Raw genomic sequence first — 18,263 nt, 5'->3', positions numbered from 1 at the left:
ACTATTTCAGAAAATACACCTATTTCCAGAGAATAAAAATAAGTTTTCAAAACTTTTTTGTGTGCACATTTGATGTCATGTTTTGCTAAGAAAACAATTATCCTCACTGAACAATCATTCAAGTTACAAAAGAAATGTTTGCCCCATACATTTTTGCCAGAATTGAACTCTGAAGTTCTAAAATGCAAAATATTGATCCTTTATTAAAGCAAACAAGCTTTAGAACTCCAGGAGACAATCTAGAGATGATCCATCCTCCATTTCACTTCTTGTACCTACTAAAATGAGAGTGAAGTACAATACACTTGCATCTGACAAGGACTGAACCTAAACCTATAGCATGTTGATTTACACAACCATCAAAATCCTTGCTTAAACAAAGGTTCCATCTGTTGCCATGCATTTTTGGTTAATTTAAAAAATAGAATTATTACAGGCCCATTTTGCTACAAACTGAGAACGTGCACACTCTTTAAGCCATTACTCACAAGCGTGGTCAGGAGTAATGCACATAAAATGGCTAATGGCAGCGTTACTCATTTTTTATTTACTACACAAATAGAGCAGACTAAAAATGAACATAAGGTCCTGCAGGGCAAACTGTGTGTTCTGTAGATATAAAAACATTGCTCATTAAGAAAAAAAATCAGATGCAGTGGCTACATTAGAGAACAGTTAAGTGTGTAAAGAATGGAAACATACATCAAAATACAATGATTTCATATTTTCTAGGAAAAATCAGTGATACTGATGCTATGAGTCTCCTATTTTTCATTTAGTAGGTCTCAAAACTAAATTATTAACAGTGAACTCCTCTACATCAGTCAAAAAGACTGAACACAAGACCTTTTGCCTGAGGTTAGACTCTGAGACACTCCAATCAGCACATTTAAACTCTTAAATATGATGTTGCCTTCAGTATTTTTTCTATCTAGCTTCAAGAGCAATTTATGAGCTTATGAGAGACAGATGCCCAGAGAGAAAAAATTGACCTGTCTTTTTCACAGGACATGCAAACTTCAAGAACCTTGAACCTTTCAACAAAATATTTGTCTTCAGTTGCCAGATGGGTATTTATAAAATGAAAATAAAAGCCACATACAATATTGAGACTAACAGCTCAACTATGAGACAGAACTCCATCAGAATACCTATATGAATGGGAATGCCTATATATATATGCATGCAAGCAACAGAGAGAGAAAACATATAACAGAATCAGCAATAGTGTAACAATGAAACCTCTCCAGTAAAATGAGACTTTACCCAGTTCATTACAGTTCGTTACAGCACAGATGGGATAAGCAATTAAAAATAATTTTTTAAAATATTAAAACAAAGAAATTATGCTTGTTTCAAAGAAGATATCAGAGACTACAATGCAAAAGACTTTCGTCAAAGTCAACTTTTTGCAATGGCTGCTTACCTGCTAATTTAAATATATTACTCGTGAATTATATTGTTCATTAAGAAGATACAGTCTCTAGTTTAACTCTGTCAGAACACCTAGAAGGGTGGAATGCAAAGTTAAAGCTTTACTTTCTAAATAGTAACAACGCTAAAATACATTTGAGTATTTCAAAAGGTCACAGTCTACTTTTATTTTAAACTGTACATACTGATATATCTCAGAGGTCAGCAAAGCATGTTTGACTGGTTTCTACATACTTTATCTGTCTCCACAGGTACCCAAGAACTGAATACTGGAGTGTGCACACATCTACGAAGAAACAATGATCCACCAGGCTTCAACGTTTTTTACCTAAAAGAAAGTAATCCCAGAAGTAGAGATGCAATATGTGCTCTAAGCATCAGAGCTCTCTATCTATCTATTGAAGAGGTTGTCAGGACTGAAGGGAAATTTATATGCTTAAACTACCACAACTGCAAAAAGAATTATCACACCTTTTAATCCTTAACACTAGACTGTTCACAAAATATCAAACGATTTTACAGACAGTTGCTCTCTTTCCCTCTCATGTAGTTTCCTCCATAGCCAGTAACCCAAGAACATGCCAACCCAAATATTTACTTCATCTTGGTAAATTACAAGGAGGAATACATCTTGACTGCTTGCAGTTTTAATACTAATTAAGAAACAAAATAAGTAAAGACAGAATCTCACTGAGTTACACCTTTGTAGTATAACCAGCAGTATCCTAAGTCCCAAAATACTCACAGAGGTGTAGCATCATAAATATGTGCTTATGAAAATACTCCCACAGTTTAGCATATAAAGATCATTATGCCTTTTCTAGCTTAATATACGTTACATTCACACCCAAAGATACCTGAAAACCTTAAAATTTAAGCTTTGCTGGACTGGAAGGCTGAGATGGTGGCTAAGTCAGATTTCAATCTTGCTTGAAAATCCTTTGGTCCAATAGAAAGAGGTGTAAGGTATTTCTTTAAACTGAAGTGAGCTCCCCTCTGAACCAACAGCAATTTGGCAAGGAAGATGAGCTGGCACATCAGAACATTCTATTAGTTCATGAAGACCAATAGCTTCTCTGTAAAAATATGCAAGGGCCTAATGCACTCTGACAAATGACAAAGGTTATTAAAGGACAGCTTGTGGGAGTATAATTGCTTTGTGACTTTATCACTATTAACAGAAAGAACATCGGTACAGAGTTAACAGCATGAAACATGAGTACAGGAATCCACCAAGATCTTGACACAGCAAAGCACATGAGGACATTAACTCCACTCCTGTATTACAAAACAATTAAGAACATTAAGTGCATGCTATATGACTGTCATTTAACTGGAGGAAAAAACAGTCATCTCTTCAGAGGCCACAACAGTCTACATCACAGTATACATAGATATATACTATATAGACAGTTAGTGCTGCAGTGCTAGAATATGTTTTCTATAGATAATGAAAGAATCCTTACCAGCTTTGCTGTAGTCTTTATATAGATTATGTTGAGTAACTTAAAAGATGACTGGAAGTTTGCAAGGACTTCACAGCTCTGCCCAGAACATTCAGGGTCTCCCTGCCCCCACCAAAAAAACCCCAACATTTTCTGCATGCATCAGTTTCTCCATGTTTCTCAAAAATACTTACCAAAGCTGAGGTGTAGATCAATTTATATTACAAGAGTTTAATGGTTTCAAAATAGAAGAAGGAGGAATACCAGAGAGAAATATGACAAGGTTAAAAGGAAACTGGGGAAAGGTTGAGGCCTAACACATACTAAATAAAAATCAATCACGATGACTTTTCAAGAATTACAAAGTAAGATATAGCATACCAGTGCTCCAAGTGAGGGGAAATGAGGGATAGGACTCCAAATCACACGGCAGTACTTGCTTTGTACAGAAATAAGATACACTAACACTTAGCTCCCTGCAAAACACTGACTCCCAGCAAAGACCAGGCAAGAGATTAGCCACATTGCACTGAACAAGCTCAGAATTCACCAAAAGCCCGAAGCCCCTGCTCTGCTCATGGGCAACACTTCCACTTACCACTGAGCCTCCAGATTTTGCATTTGTGGGGACAGCTGCACCTTCCTCTTCTTATGTTTTTGCAAGTTTTGCAGGCAAAACACTTAATACAAACTCATTGGAAGCATCTTTCCTGACAACACAGAACTCCCAAGTTTCAAACTATTTTCTGAAAAGGCTGTGTGGCACTGCAAACCTCGCCCCTCCTCCACACAAAAGCATTAGCTGGAAAGGAAAATGCACGCAGGGTATATTCAAAAGGGTACATAAGAGAAAAAAATGTTTAAATACTTACTCTCTATCAAAGCTCCAATCTACACAACAGAGAAACAAAAATTAAAAAACAAGGGACTGGTCATTTGGAAGTCATCACAGTCAGCTTGGCACTGTTGGCACAATGGTTGTACCATTGGTTTGAGGCTTTTTAGCACAGCTGTGTTGTATAAATGGCGATTTAAATCTATGCTATTTTTCTTTTAGTAAAAAAGGGTGCACTGGGTCCTCAGACACTAAGGAAAAGTGCAGTTGGCTAACTATTATCCACTATGGAAGGATCAAGCACATTTTATTAAGTGCCAGTTTAGACATCACCACAATCAGTTCTGTGTATTTTGAGTAAAGGATTGGAGTTAAGAATTACAACAAACTGAAAGACCTTAATAAAACAGTCGTAAATGTCCATATTTTACCTAGCTTCAAAGGAAAAGGTTTTACAAGGTTTACATCCCTCTCTCTGGAATCATTTGTACCCCCAGCAGCCAACACATGCTTGGTGTCCCAGCTCCCCAAGTGCCTCAGCCCAGATACCAGTATTTGGTCTGAGTATTTTGCTGAAGTCACAGTCGAAGACTTAGATCAAGTCATCCCATCTTTCCAGCCACTCACATAAGTAACCTCAGATCCTTTTTAGCCTTATTATCTAGAATTATCTGTAAAACTACTGCAATCTACCTAGCTTTCCCAGTTAGGTTTCTTTTTAACCAATTCAATGTTGGAATATTGTCTGTATTTTATTCACCTGCTTTCTTCTCTGCTGCTGATATCATCTCAACAATACTGTGCCTGGTCACATCCACAGCATTTGATAGTCAAAGTTCAGTTTAAGTCAGATATCTACAAACGGAAGACTTTGAAAACAACCCAACTTCTTATTAGACCCAACCCAACTTAGTGGATCCTGCTGCTACAGTTTCTCAGCAAAGGAAACTTACTCTAAACAGAATTTGCAATGAAATGCTGTGGGAGCGAGAAAATCAGTACTAACACTGCTAGAGCTGGGTTTGGCCTTTAGTATCACAGCAGAGATTATTCTTGCAGTACATGAACCCACATGAAGCAGCTATGTTTAAAGACTGAAGAAAATTTGTTTTACCACCATCTGTAACATCAATATTAAGATCCCCAAAGACAGACAAAGTAGAAAAGGAAAAGCAGGGGTGGGGCAGCAGTGACAGAAGAAAGAAGAATCTGAACCAGTACTCCTTCAAGAATGATTCACTGATTCTTTATTTCAACACCATAAAAAACAATCTTTCACACAACAGATTTGCTTGGGTAATACATGATGTGACCATAAATAATATTTTCATCTTCTGCCAATGCCAGCACTTTTCTTGGACTTCTCTGAAGGAGGGGAGGATGAAAAAAATTTTAAAATAATAATTAAAAAAATAGAAGAGCCAAAACCATCTTCCAGCTTTGACCGGAAAGGGTCTTTTTGTTCCTAAGACTTTCATCTTCACGTACCCCACCACCACCCTCCTGTAGGAGTCATGCAATGAGAAAGCATCACAAAGGGTTATCAAAATACAAAGCCAGTATCAATGTCAACTTTCTAGTCTTTCAAACATGAACTTCCTTTGTTGCAATTTTATTTCCTCTTCAGTAAAGCAAATTAATATTTGTTCACATTTAAAGCAAGAATTAATGTCATCCATGCCAGGACATTGAGACCATTCAATAGAAGGACAGCACTGTGTGACAGAAGTCATGAACTGAAAGTAAACCACATGTTAATAACAAAGACAAGCATTCAACCTCCTCTGCTTTTGTCCCTTCTTTTTGGCTTTTATGAGATTGTGTAGTGCTTTTTGCTTCTTCTTAGTCAACTAATTATTATTTGTCTACAAAATATAGATTTGTTTTTATTTTGATTACAATTCTCCACAACAACCTCTGATTACTACACAGAAATCACTCTACAGGAATATCAATAATGGTTGATGAAGCATTCATGAGAAAACAGGAAAAAGCCTTTAACATAAGGAGTAAGTTTAATACACTTCAAGACTTTTATTTCTGATGGGGCCTATCAATTATAGTAAATACCATGATATTTACCTTCCTCCTCTTCAGATATATAAAGCATAGTTTTTGTCTGCTTATGCAATATAATTCCTGAGCCTCCTAGTTTGAAGTTCATCACTATAACATGCACTTTTATTATATTAGACCTATCAGCTTTAACAAGGAGAGAATAGCAGCATGCTAATTTTGCCACCCTAGTTTTCAAATATGACTCTTCTGACACAGCAAGCAGACAGCAGATGCACAATCTACAACAGATACACAGCAAAGAATAGCATTTTTGTGAAGTTCCACCCTGATGTACTGAAAGCAGTAACTGTCCTATTGATATAAAGAAAAGGCAAAGTATGGTTAGGCACCACAGAAACACATGGTTGGCAGGCACTACATTATCACATGAGATAAGATACCTGGAAACATTTGTGCAGTCACACAGAATGGAGGAGCTTGTGGAAATAAAGTGGAAGCCAGCACAACTGTCCATCACTGGGTCATCCAAGGTAGCAGTCAAGAAGCACAGGAGGGATGTGAGAAGAACTGAGTACAGAGCAATCAGAAAGGTTAGAAAAGTAGAGCAGCACAGAAGTTTCCTATTTTTGCAAACCAATATACTATCATGAAAACATCAAAAACAACAGAAATACCCACCCTGCACCCTCCCAATATCCCAGCATTCTGGGAGGAGCAACAAAGCCTGTTAGAACTGATGGCACAGAACAGAACCTACACATCAGGAAATCTCAAACTACTAAAGAAATAGGTAACAAAGCAAAGCTATTCAAAACTTAGACTGTTCTTAGTTTATGATTGAAATTTATACGTTGAAATTCCTCAGGCCTTAGGTTTCATTTTTCAAACATCCAAGGAAAAATAAAACCATTAGGCTCACACTGAATGGATTCTCCATTAAGAAAAACACGTCTATGAAAGGAAGATAAAAATAGATTATATACAGGCTGGTTGTAATAAAGTTACATAGGCATGTTTTGTGACTTGTGATCAGTTAGGAGTTTTAGGCTTAAACTGGACAAGCTGAAATCAGAATAGTAAACATGGCACCTTTTCAATGGCAACTTTGGTAACACCACAAAGCCACTAGGCAGATCCCTTGCAATTACTGGATGCCATCTGCATCCATGCTTGGGCTAGAGAATTTCTGAGGAATCACAGACAATTTCCACACCAAAACCAAAACAAAATCCCCAGAAAATAAGCATCAGAGGAAATTATTCCAGAAACTTACCATCCAAGACACTTCTAGAAATTCTGAAAGTGACGAATCATCAGTAAGACTGTACATCCTTACCCATTTCACTAGAAGGCCTACATTCAACTTTACTGAAATTTCATCTTCAAGATTTGTTTCTTCTCCCAGTAGGAATGTTTCTAAAACCCATTTTGAAAGCTTCTGCTATTGTGTCTTGTATTTCTGAGATAACATGCTATACATTTATAATAATTTCAGTTTAAAACAACTTTGAAATTCTTAAGAATAAATAATCTAAAGTATGTCTGGAAGCATTAGGTAGAAAAAGAACCTGCTAACCACAACTGAGAATACTACTGATAAATATACTCCCAAAAATTAAAAACCACAACAAAGCAAAATTAGAAAAAGCAGGCTGGAATCTTGATTTAAAGGCGATTTACTCTTACAAAATTCCCCAAGTCTGTTTATGCAGCTATCAAGATGTGGACAATGAACTTTCTTAAAGTAGCCTACACATATTTGAAGACTACTTTATTTCTCATATTAGATGCATGCAGATATAGATGTGGCTTTAAAAACCTGTAATATTTTCACAAAAATAGGGAAACATGAACTAAAAGCTGTGATGATTACTCCTGAGCAGCACCAAACAGATTACTTCAACAGTTACTATTTCAATAGTTAGAAGGCAAGTTCAGAGTTGCAAACATCAGCATATAAATTTAATAAATATGTATATGGAAGATGGATGCAGCAAGAGTACAAGATCAGAAGACAGAAAACTGTTTTGCAGCACTTCAACAAAATATTCCAGTACTTGGACATGGAAACTTTTGTTTTTAAGTAATCCCCCTCAACAGTCCTAAAATAATAGCACATAAAATGTTTGCAACGTAAGCAAAGCAGATCACAGTAACTTGGATTTAAACATTAATCTCTGCTAATATAACAAGAGAAATTGTGCATAATCAGATTCTACCTGAAATTTCACCCAGTCAGTCTACAGAAAAATAGTGACTATAGGTAATTTGTTACTAAACTAGTTTTAAGAGCACCCAAGTGACCAAGGATTTTCAATGAAAAATTAAAATTAAACAATAGGAATAAAGCTGAAAATGCTGTTTGCACACTGATTGGGGGCGGGGGGGGAGGGTGAATTACAGATCTCAGAGCAGTGCTTCATTACACCAGTTGTAGTCTCAGACTACTTTCTTCTTCTCTGCTCAAATATTATCTGAAGAAGAAAAAGAAATTCAAATTAGAACAACTGAAGTTTTTATAGGTCACATGGAATGCCTACTGCCATGCACCAGATGTGAGTTGGAAAAAGAAAGTGGTCAACACATGATATTAAAAACCAGTGCAGTTTCAAATATTTTAAACATGATGTCAAGTGCATTCAACAGGTCTCCAAATGCACTACATTAGCCTAAATTTAGTAGGTGATAATTGAAATCAGAGATCTAGTCATTACCACTGACATGTTTCTAAATACTACCCAATAAATTTTTGTCTGTTTTAGATTCTGTATGACAGCTGGCAGTCGGGAGGGGAATCACCCAGAGGGTATGAGCACACAAACGTGCAATGTTTTTGTAGTTAAATTCTTGCATCTTCCCTTTCTAGAGTTAATTTAGCAGTGACAATACTGTCATACAAATACATGCTCCCTAAGCAGAATTCCACAAGCTGAATGTTTTCTCCAGTCTCTTTGTGGCATCTTGCCATTAAGCAGTGGGTGTGAAACAGGACTATAACTAAACTAACTCCGACTGTATGTCCTGCATATGAATTTTCATGAAGAAATTAATTCAGTTCTGTTAGAGAGACCGGATTTGGTATTCCTACTTATCCTTACTGATCATCTCTTAATTTTTAGTTAGAAAATAAAGTCCATCAACAATACAAGATACAGCCTTACACCACTTTTTTTTTGCTGTTACCTTTGTTATTTTTATAATTATACACTGTTGAACCAAAAGGAAACAAAAAACTCTTCTAAGTCCATAATGTGTCCTCTCTTTTTAGTCTCTGCTGTATCATCCCCCTGTGATACATCCAGTATCAGATAATAAAAAGTGCAGCCAAGAAGCACATGAGAATAATCTCTAAACTTCAGATTTGGTAAACTGACAGGTGTCAGCCATTACTTCTCCTCCCATGCAGAACTGGTTTATGCAAGTTGGTATGAAGAGCTGATAATTATATTTGGCATGTATAGTTAATCAACAAGGCCTCCTCACAACTCAGTTTTGCCATCTGTAAAATGGAGGCAGTGTTGTCCTTCCACATCTCAAAGGAAACTGAACTTCAAAGCTTGTGATGAAAAACTGCCTGAGAAGACACACCTGGCACTTTACATACCAACAGCATGGCTTTTGATTGGAAATTTAAACATCTACTTAGAACCAATGAAGGCTGGAAATGAAAGAACAAAGCTTTCACTACAAACTTACAGGTGGCCAAGGCTCACAAGCCTTCGTCTACAAGCAGTAAACACTGCATAGCTTCCATGGATTATAATTTAAAATATTTTCTAGCAAAATGAATACTAAACAAATTTGAAAAGACTAGCTTTTTTCCTTAAAAAAAAAAGTAGGTCTTCCAGAGACAAAGCACCTTCTCTCTTAGTATTCTTTTTATAGGAAATCTACAGAGCAGCAATATTTCTATCCAAACACTTAAAATAAAAGGAAGCTGCATTCTACTCATTCTTAGTTTTTTAGACCCTAAGACACAGAAGACTCAAAGAATTACTAGCACCTATTAGAATTATTTAACTCTGTTACTGGTCTCAATAATTAAAACTAAATTTACAATCAACATTACTCATGGACTGAAGTAAAAGAGCCAGGAGATACTTGGAGATAAACAGAGTAGCCAAAGACAAACAGAATTTGAGAGCACCACATTAGATGCTAGGAAGGGGAAAAAGAACATCAGTTTTGTATTTTTTTCTGGTACTCAATTAGTTGCTAGAAGCAAGTCAAAAAAAAAGAAAGAAAAACTGATAACACAAATCCTACAAAATTATGAAGGGCAATTTTACCTATATTAAGTAGTATCATAATTCAGAACATCTAAGATTTACTGTATTGATAGCACTATTTCAAAGGCAAAACACAAGTAACTTTAAAATTAGGACTTTTAATAAATTGTTGTTCAGAGACATCCATCTTGAATCTTCAACTCAGCCAGCCTCACTACAGATCTAGAGTTAGTCCTTTACCAGATTCTGTAAAGATACCCCTCAAAATCCCTGAAGTTCGGACAAGGTCATTTACAACCCAAGTGACAGGTCGTTTGGGAAGCAGGGTGTTAGTGAGTGCCCTACTCAGCACAGGGTTGGTAGTAAGAGCTGCGGAAGATAAAAGTGCCAATCTACCTCTCTTATGACTTTTGATATAAAGTAAAAAGTAAAATGGCAGCCTTTTATGACATTTTAATTCTATTCCCCCTTTCCACCACCTCCATTAAAACATTTTCCTCCTCTCTTTTGTGCTATCCAATATTAAAAAGTCATTTATTGCAATAAAGGGATTTAGTGATTTGGGAGTAACTTTTGTATACGGTACACCCTCTAGACACCCTGAAACTATGTTAATAATTTTCTTCCTATTAATTGTCTCATCAACTCACAGCTGGCTATGCTTTTTATTTCATTATGTTATTCATCAATCTAAAATAGAACTATAACAGAAAAAGAAATTGGAACAGAGCAATTTCAATATTTCAAAACAGATGCAAATCAACACTAGAGATGCTACACAGCATATTTTTATTGAGACAATTCTATACATGTTTGAAAAATGAACTTGTAATAAACTCATATCCTGTGAAGGTATGTTTTTCCTTCCATCTTATGAGCTAATTATGCCAGCACAACATAACGTTTTCCTAAATGCCTTATAAACTGACCCAGTTACTCAGAAAGTATTATTTTTAAATTGATGTGATAGATGCAAACTGGAATGTTCGGATTTCAATTCTGGCACCAATTCCCAGATCCCCTTCCCAAGTAATTTAAGGACTTCCTCCCGATAGTTTTTCATATTCTTTTAACTGACATTTTATCTTTATACAGTATCTCAGCAGAATGAACATGCACTAAAACAATGACAGCCCTTCTTTGGCTGTCATCTCTCATTCTGCCAAAGACAGATGTCTTACACTGGCTTATGCCAATAATAGAGCCGACAAAAAACAACAGAGACTACCTGCCTCTGATGTAAAGGCACCAATTCACATTTGTGACACTCATTTGTCAATTAACAGATTTCTTCCATTGTTGACACATGGGACTTAAAAGATGTGGGCTAGAATGTGATGAATTAAAAAAGACAGATGAGTAAGCTATGAGCTGCAAAGTAATACTATAATGTGCTTTAGATAGGAATATCAACTGACACCCCTGACAGGCCATACAAGGTTTTATTTCATTTTGCTCTGTATCTAGGCTTCATACTTTGTCCTCTTTGTTCTCTTTTCATCAAGCTCCTAACATCTCATTCTGACAGCCAGAGACATTTAAGGCACTTTCGTTTCAAATGCAAGTTAGCATACTTGATTTGTCATTAAAATGCAAAACGATTGCCATTGCAGGTAAATGTAGGTATGCTTAAAAGGTTGTATCTGCAAAGTAAAAGCTGAAAACCGTTTCTGGCTGCTTTGCTTAACTCTTTCACAAGCCTCAGAGTTTTTATGAGGCAAGTGTTACCATGCTGTAATAGAAGTGTAGCAGCACCTGCAGTTTGATACAGGGTACATTTTAGGATATTTAAATAACATAAAATCTGAAAGTTACAATGTCAAGAACAGAGAGGCACTGTCAAGTTTACACATGGAGCCTTAGCATGACTCACACGAGAATCTGGGAAGAGTTTCTCATGTAAAGCTTTCTGGGGTCGAAGCTCTCTACTACCTAGACACCAACAGGAAAAAGAGGGGGAGATTTGTTTACTCTTTTTAATGCAGTAGTTGTAGTTGAGTTAGCTGGAATCACCAGAGAGGGAATTTGAACAGCAATTTGCTTTCTCTTTCAATGCTCACTTAAAAAGATGTGAGGGCCTTAAAATAAATAAATAAATAAATACACATAAACATATAAAGTGCTCTGTAGCAAAAGATGAGGACAGATTTAAAAATCTTGCAGAGAAAGGGACCTGCACCCTGCTAAGGGTGTAACTCTTAGCTTTCTACATAATACGCATAGATGTGAATGCACTCCATAGTACAAGTAACGTTATTTCCACTCGGTGGGATAGATTTGAACATCAAGAATCTCATTTGTGTTCAGCATACAGAATCTAGTGAAAAGATATATCTAGTATTTTCTGCAAATGGTTTGAAAAGCAGAAATATATCATTTAATTGAGCAAATTTTCTTGACACAGAGGTTAAGTTCAGATATTTAAGAACTTGCAGAGAAACCCTCTCTTTACAGAGGAAAACTTCTAAATTCATACCTACATATCTTTTTTGTAGACTTTCTTGTGGTTTTTTTACTAGGGTAAAGTAAGGTGTGAATAAGGTTTCACTCTACTCACCAGGGTGCAGAAGTCTTTTTCCCTAGATTTTTTTTTTCCCCTAAGAATGAGAGTTGTATGGAAATATGTCATCAGGGAATCATTCAGAAAATCTGATTTAGATTATGACATTTAGTGCATTAAAAATAAGGTGGAGAACCTGAAACATTTGATGCTTCCATGTATAGAATAAAGTTTACTGACCATTTCTGATGCTATTCTGCCTACTGCTAAGGTGCATCTGCTACAGTATAGGAATTATTTATTCATTCCACATTATATGACAGTAATAAGCTATGCTGTAAATACAAATATCAACTTTATAACTAACAGCTGTCTTGACGGGTTTCTAGTGCTACTTTTTCTACCCACATTAGTCTGCAATGCTTCCAGTGCACTTATGTCCTAACAAAGAAGTAGAAAAAAAAAAAATGGTGCAAGATTACCTTAACGCTGACTTCACTGTTTCACTAGGTTTTAAAATACTAGGGGTACAACAACCAAGACTTTCATATGCTATATTAAAACACACAAAGAAACACTTACCCATTCACTTTTAGCTCAATGCAGACATTTGTTCTCTCTTCCTCCATTTTCCAACTACTAGGAAGTGAGACAAAATCTACAGTAATGCATTAGTCTCCTTTAATTTTAGAAACTTCTTTTCTTCTACTCAATCACTTAAATGCAGGTGAACCTCTTATTTCAAACCACCTCTGGTTGCAATGACCAGAGCCTAAAATTCAGTGGCAAAGTAGTGTCCCACATTAAATGGGTTAAGATAGATTCTCATTAGAGGTATGTCCACATTTCAAAAGCCCTATTATTAGTGGAAGTAAGAGACCATTTGATATGACTTATTTAAAGGAAGCCAAAGAATTAACAGTGAAAGAAACTGAAGTGCCCTCTGACATTCCCCACTTAGACTGGCAGGCAATTTCCTAATTGTGCACCTGGTAGAACGAGAACCAATACTGCACATGAACAGAGCTATTGGCTGGCTCCCCTTACAAGCAACACAGGGAACAAAAGAGACCACTGGCAAGAAAGCAAGAACCTCATGCTGCACCTGCACCCAAATCTCTCAGCAGCACCTTCAGCAGCCTTCTGCTGATTCAAGGAGCTGGAGGCAGTGGGGAAGAAAAGGCAGCACAGAGTGAGGGAAAAAAGTAAACTGGTCACACACACAGCCTCTCGCTTAGCTGGCTAGTTTCCATTTCCTAGAAAACACAGCACTTGACAATTTTTTCCCAAAGCAATTCCAATATAATCACCTTCACACATGACTGTTTCTGTGCTATTCCAACATACTTCAGCATCCAAGATACAGAGTGTATTAAATGCAAGATAATAGGTAGAAAAAGAAAGTGTTCAGATCCTTGAGCAGCTGTGATTTGAACATTCACACACTGGACTGTCAAATTATCTTAACATAACTATGTTGGAGGCAGGGTTTTACAAATATTCTATATACTGTTAATCCTTGGCCTGTCTAGAACATCTTTCCTTCAGCCTTTAAGTGCTTTGGAATAATCACTACACTTTATCACTTAAGTAACTAGCTCAACTATAAGTTTTTCTTATCTCTCCAACTAAAATGTCTTGAAAGTCCTGGGAGTCTAAAATACAGCATCCTCATCCAGTCATTTTGTGGCCATGTGGCCTTGCAGAGTCATGGTACTTCAGCACGTCTTGGACCTTATACCCCTCAAGTGGTTCAAGGAAAATTCTGCTGCATTTCCTAGCACTTACAGAGATTTTATCCTCAAGAGACTGAATGTTTTCTGCATTTGGTAAAAGAAATGGGACCAAACCTAGATGTACACAAACATTAAATCCCTATCACCAAAATAAAGCTTCACTAGCCATACCCTGGTCATAAAAAGCTGCTCTGATGTTTTGTAGGTGACTGGATACTTGCTAACACTTAAGAGATTTAAAATTAAAATACACTGATCTTGAAATAATGAAAATAAAACAATTTTTTTTAAAAACCACTCATTATGAATAAATGCGTATAAATCAACTAGTCATTTAAGTCACTACATGAACATGCCTCTCTTACAAATAATAAATATGCTAAATTTGATCTTCAACTAATGGTTGGAAATTACAATTTCTAAAAAAACCATTAAATGTAGGTGTTTTTCAGTTAAATTCATAAACTGAGTTCCCTGCCAGCACATCTGATCCCAGATTAACATTTTAAGGCAAAGGCAGCTGAATTCTGAATTATACTTCTGAATGTGAAAACATTGAGCATTGTGATGTCTTTCCATTGGGCATATTCACAAGGAACAAGCAGCACCAGTCAGTTACCAAATGGGAAATGCAAAGTTGATTTATGAAATAGGAACCACATTTTCAATATAATTAAGGCTCTTTTAACTGTATCTCTTCCCCATCCTTTAACACTCAGCAAAGCAAGCATTGAAAAATGGTGCCTAATGCAAAATCAAAAATTAAGATCTAAGCATTTGTACAAAAAATGGTTGCATCAGTCCAATTTATTATATAAAACCTAATCAGCTGAGAGAACTGAGCATATAAGATTCACACAAAAAAACCCTTCAAACAGAAAATCCTCCATAACATTTTAAGCACTTCTGCTAGTTTTACCAGAAAGTTTGAAAAATTAAATTAGGAGTTGACAAGTAATAAGCCAAACATTGTTACTTTAGTCTTCAGTGCAACAATATTGACAGCTATTTACTAAGCTCAAGCACAGTGAATTGGTATCTATGACAAATAGCTCATAACCAGAAATACTGTACCAGTCACCACTGGACTAACAACATCATGCTGATGTTACTTTCCTCCCATCAGCCTCAGTAAGAGCTGAGGCTGAGACCACGTAATTTAAGTAATCTTGAGAGCTCAGAGAAGGGAGTGAAAAAGGGAATAGAAAGTTTTAAAATAACAAAAACCTGTAAGAATGTAGATAGGTTTGGATATAGCAATCAAAAGGCACACAAAAACTTTTAATTTCTTGTTCTTTAAATACTTTTTCACTCCAAGACTGCTCTCATTTTTGTCCAATTCCCTTGAGGTCAGATCTCCCTCCTAATCACCAATCTCTGATGTGCTGTATCTTTTTTTGCAAGCAACCTCTAAGTAATATGTTCTTTCTTTCACGGTTATATATGAAAATGTTACGAATTACAAAGCCCTACCACAAGCGCTGAATCAAAGTAGAAAAATACTTGAGTATCACCCCCAAGTTTATCTACATTAAAAATATAATTTATATACCAAACTTATGATGTACATAAAAGAAGTATGCATCATAAAGGCCTTTATTTATAAGATGTTATTTTATGTTTGTGTGTGTCTCTGTGTGTACATATATGTATTAAATGCCAGTAAACTGGCAGCAGCAGCCCACACACATATGCTTTCTATGGAAAAAATGTACTAGCCTTGTGCACATATCCAAGTGTTACTATGTGCCAATACAGTTCATATACCAACTGCACAGGAAAAACAGTAGGAACTTAAGCACTTGAAGAGAAGTATTGGCCCAATTTGCAAGAGCCTATCAACCTCCCTGACTTTTGGACTGATTAAACTATCTCCTAATATTACATATTTTGCATCTCTTACTTGTGTTCTTTTACAACTTATTTCTACCATCATGGTCTCTCACCACAGCAAGGTTTTCTACAAACATGAGCAATGAGAATGGCTGTATTATACAAACCACATTCACCACTTCCATTTATAGACTCAGCAGACAAATGAAGTTAAAAATGGAAAATCAAGTATTAAGAAAAGAAATAATCTTCCAGCTCTACCAGCAAGCAACTCACTCCGGCAAGCATCATCAAAAAGAAAGAGCAGGAGAAACAAACAAAAATATAAATAAAAATTATAAAACATCACAAGATTGCAAGCATCAGTTCATGGGTAAAGCCTGCAACTGAGCTATAACACTGCATTAAACCATGACCTTAAAGACAGTATAATTATTGTATAGTATGTCTGGTTTGACATGCTGACTCCAGAGCCTGAGAAAAATACATGGCCCTTTTGCACTTCCATGCTCCTCATTCTTCACGCTTGCACGAGCTAAGGATTTGGGGACTGCCTTTTTAAACTGAAAAATCATCTCCAGGATAATTTATGTAAAGATGAGTTATGTAAAATGCAAGATCTCAAAAATGGCACAAACCATACAAGACCACATAAAACAAATAAGTGATGCATAAACAAGCTGCATAAGGGTTTTCCTGCCAAATGCCAAGTAGCTTTTTGTACCATGACTACCAGCAGGTTTGTCAAACACTGGAGAACAGAGACCCTCCTTAGCGACTGGAATCAGCAAAACTAGTCAAGTTCTTTCCATCTGCAACTAGATGCTAAGAGCTTTTTATATTACATGAAGGTGAGAAGAAGATACCTTTCAACAAAACAGAGAGGAAAAGGCAAAGAAATTAATTCCAGGGTTAATGCAGGTTCTTCCCTTCAGTCAAGCTCCTTGTCCTCAGACAACAGTTATTTCTGCAGTCCTTCGCTCTTGTTTCACAACAGCAGTGATGAGCAAATACTGTTTTAGAGTGAGAGAGATTAAAGGAAGTCAGAAAGTAATAATGATCCATCTGATTACGATACTTAAAACATGCTCTTTACCATGCCCTTTTCTTTAACCCCCAATGCCCTTGAAAAAAGTACTTCTCAGTCTTAAAATCCAGATAATCATGGACTATGCAGGAGCAATCACAAAGATATTATTTTCAATCTACTGATATTCTTTGAAAGCTAAAACAAGTACATCAAACTGCTTCTCTTCCAAATGCCAATACCTTCCACAGACTGTAGCAGTCTTCCATTTATTAATGGATATTCTCTCAATCTAACACAGATTCATATTATTCAGAACAGAATTCACACAAAAACTGAGTTTAGTTTAAGACTAGTTAGTTTTCACATGAGGAGTTGGATTGACAGTGCCAGCAAATTAAGCACTCTGGGTACCCAAAGAACAAGTGCAGATTGTGTGGATTTAGCCTCCAACATCACTTCAAAATCCAACTTCCATCTCACACAGGAAACCAGATCAAGAAAAAGCAGTTCACTCCCTGCACATTCAAACACAAAGAAAATTATGTGACACAAATGCCAGCTCACTGGGAAATGCTCTGCCTCAGTCAAGTAATCTTACCAACAGCCTTGAGTCAATGGATGTTTAATGTGAAATCCTATCTCTGTTCAAGTCCCAGTTTGTCACTCACCTTTGTTCAGAAGTACAGATTTCATCTTTACTCATAATTGCAACAAACCTTTAGACGTCACCAAAAAAACAACTTTCGTCAACCATCATAGCAATATTCACCAGCAATATTCATTAAGGATGTAACAATCAAAGCTCACAGCCTTATTTTAACAATGTCTAATTGTGCTGTTTACCATTTTTACCAGATTTCAAGCTCTAGCAATCCTCACAAAAATTCCCCACTTCACAATATGAACATACACTGGTTCCTCCAGCCAAAAGTTCAGGCAGCAAGTTTTTGCCCTAATTCTACCACATGATACACCCTCAAGACAACTCCTTGCACAATGTTAAGGCTTCCTGGGAAAAGCAGAACAGAAAACAATCTTGTGTTCTGATCTGTCAGATACTGTAAATCAATGGATAATGGCCAGCACGGGGGGTCAGAGGTATATATACTACAGTGTTTTCACAGTCTGTTAGTGACTATGTGGCCATAAAAAGTCAAGCAAGGATCAATGGGAAAAAAGAGAGGCTGCTGGGACTAAAGAAG

The 18,263-nt window shown here is 36.4% G+C and overlaps 1 protein-coding gene and 1 long non-coding RNA gene across 5 annotated transcripts in view; both read right to left on the bottom strand.

Moving 5' to 3' along the window:
- The window catches only part of LRMDA (leucine rich melanocyte differentiation associated), a 661,880-nt gene that overhangs the window by 588,594 nt on the left and 55,023 nt on the right, over positions 1 to 18,263 (bottom strand). The window lies entirely within an intron of this gene.
- Positions 4,945 to 16,885, bottom strand: LOC146435467 (uncharacterized). Its single transcript, XR_014852959.1, has 2 exons — positions 6,174 to 16,885; positions 4,945 to 5,079 (listed from the first exon to the last, which is right to left on the bottom strand). It is a non-coding gene; the product is annotated as an uncharacterized LOC146435467 (long non-coding RNA).

Source organism: Lichenostomus cassidix, chromosome 6 (assembly GCF_008360975.1).
Source record: "Lichenostomus cassidix isolate B80296 chromosome 6, HeHo_3.0, whole genome shotgun sequence".
Classification (NCBI taxonomy): Eukaryota; Metazoa; Chordata; class Aves; order Passeriformes; family Meliphagidae; genus Lichenostomus; species Lichenostomus cassidix.
The sequence above is the reverse complement of the archived record's forward strand: the minus strand, read 5'-3'. Positions and strand labels throughout refer to the sequence as shown.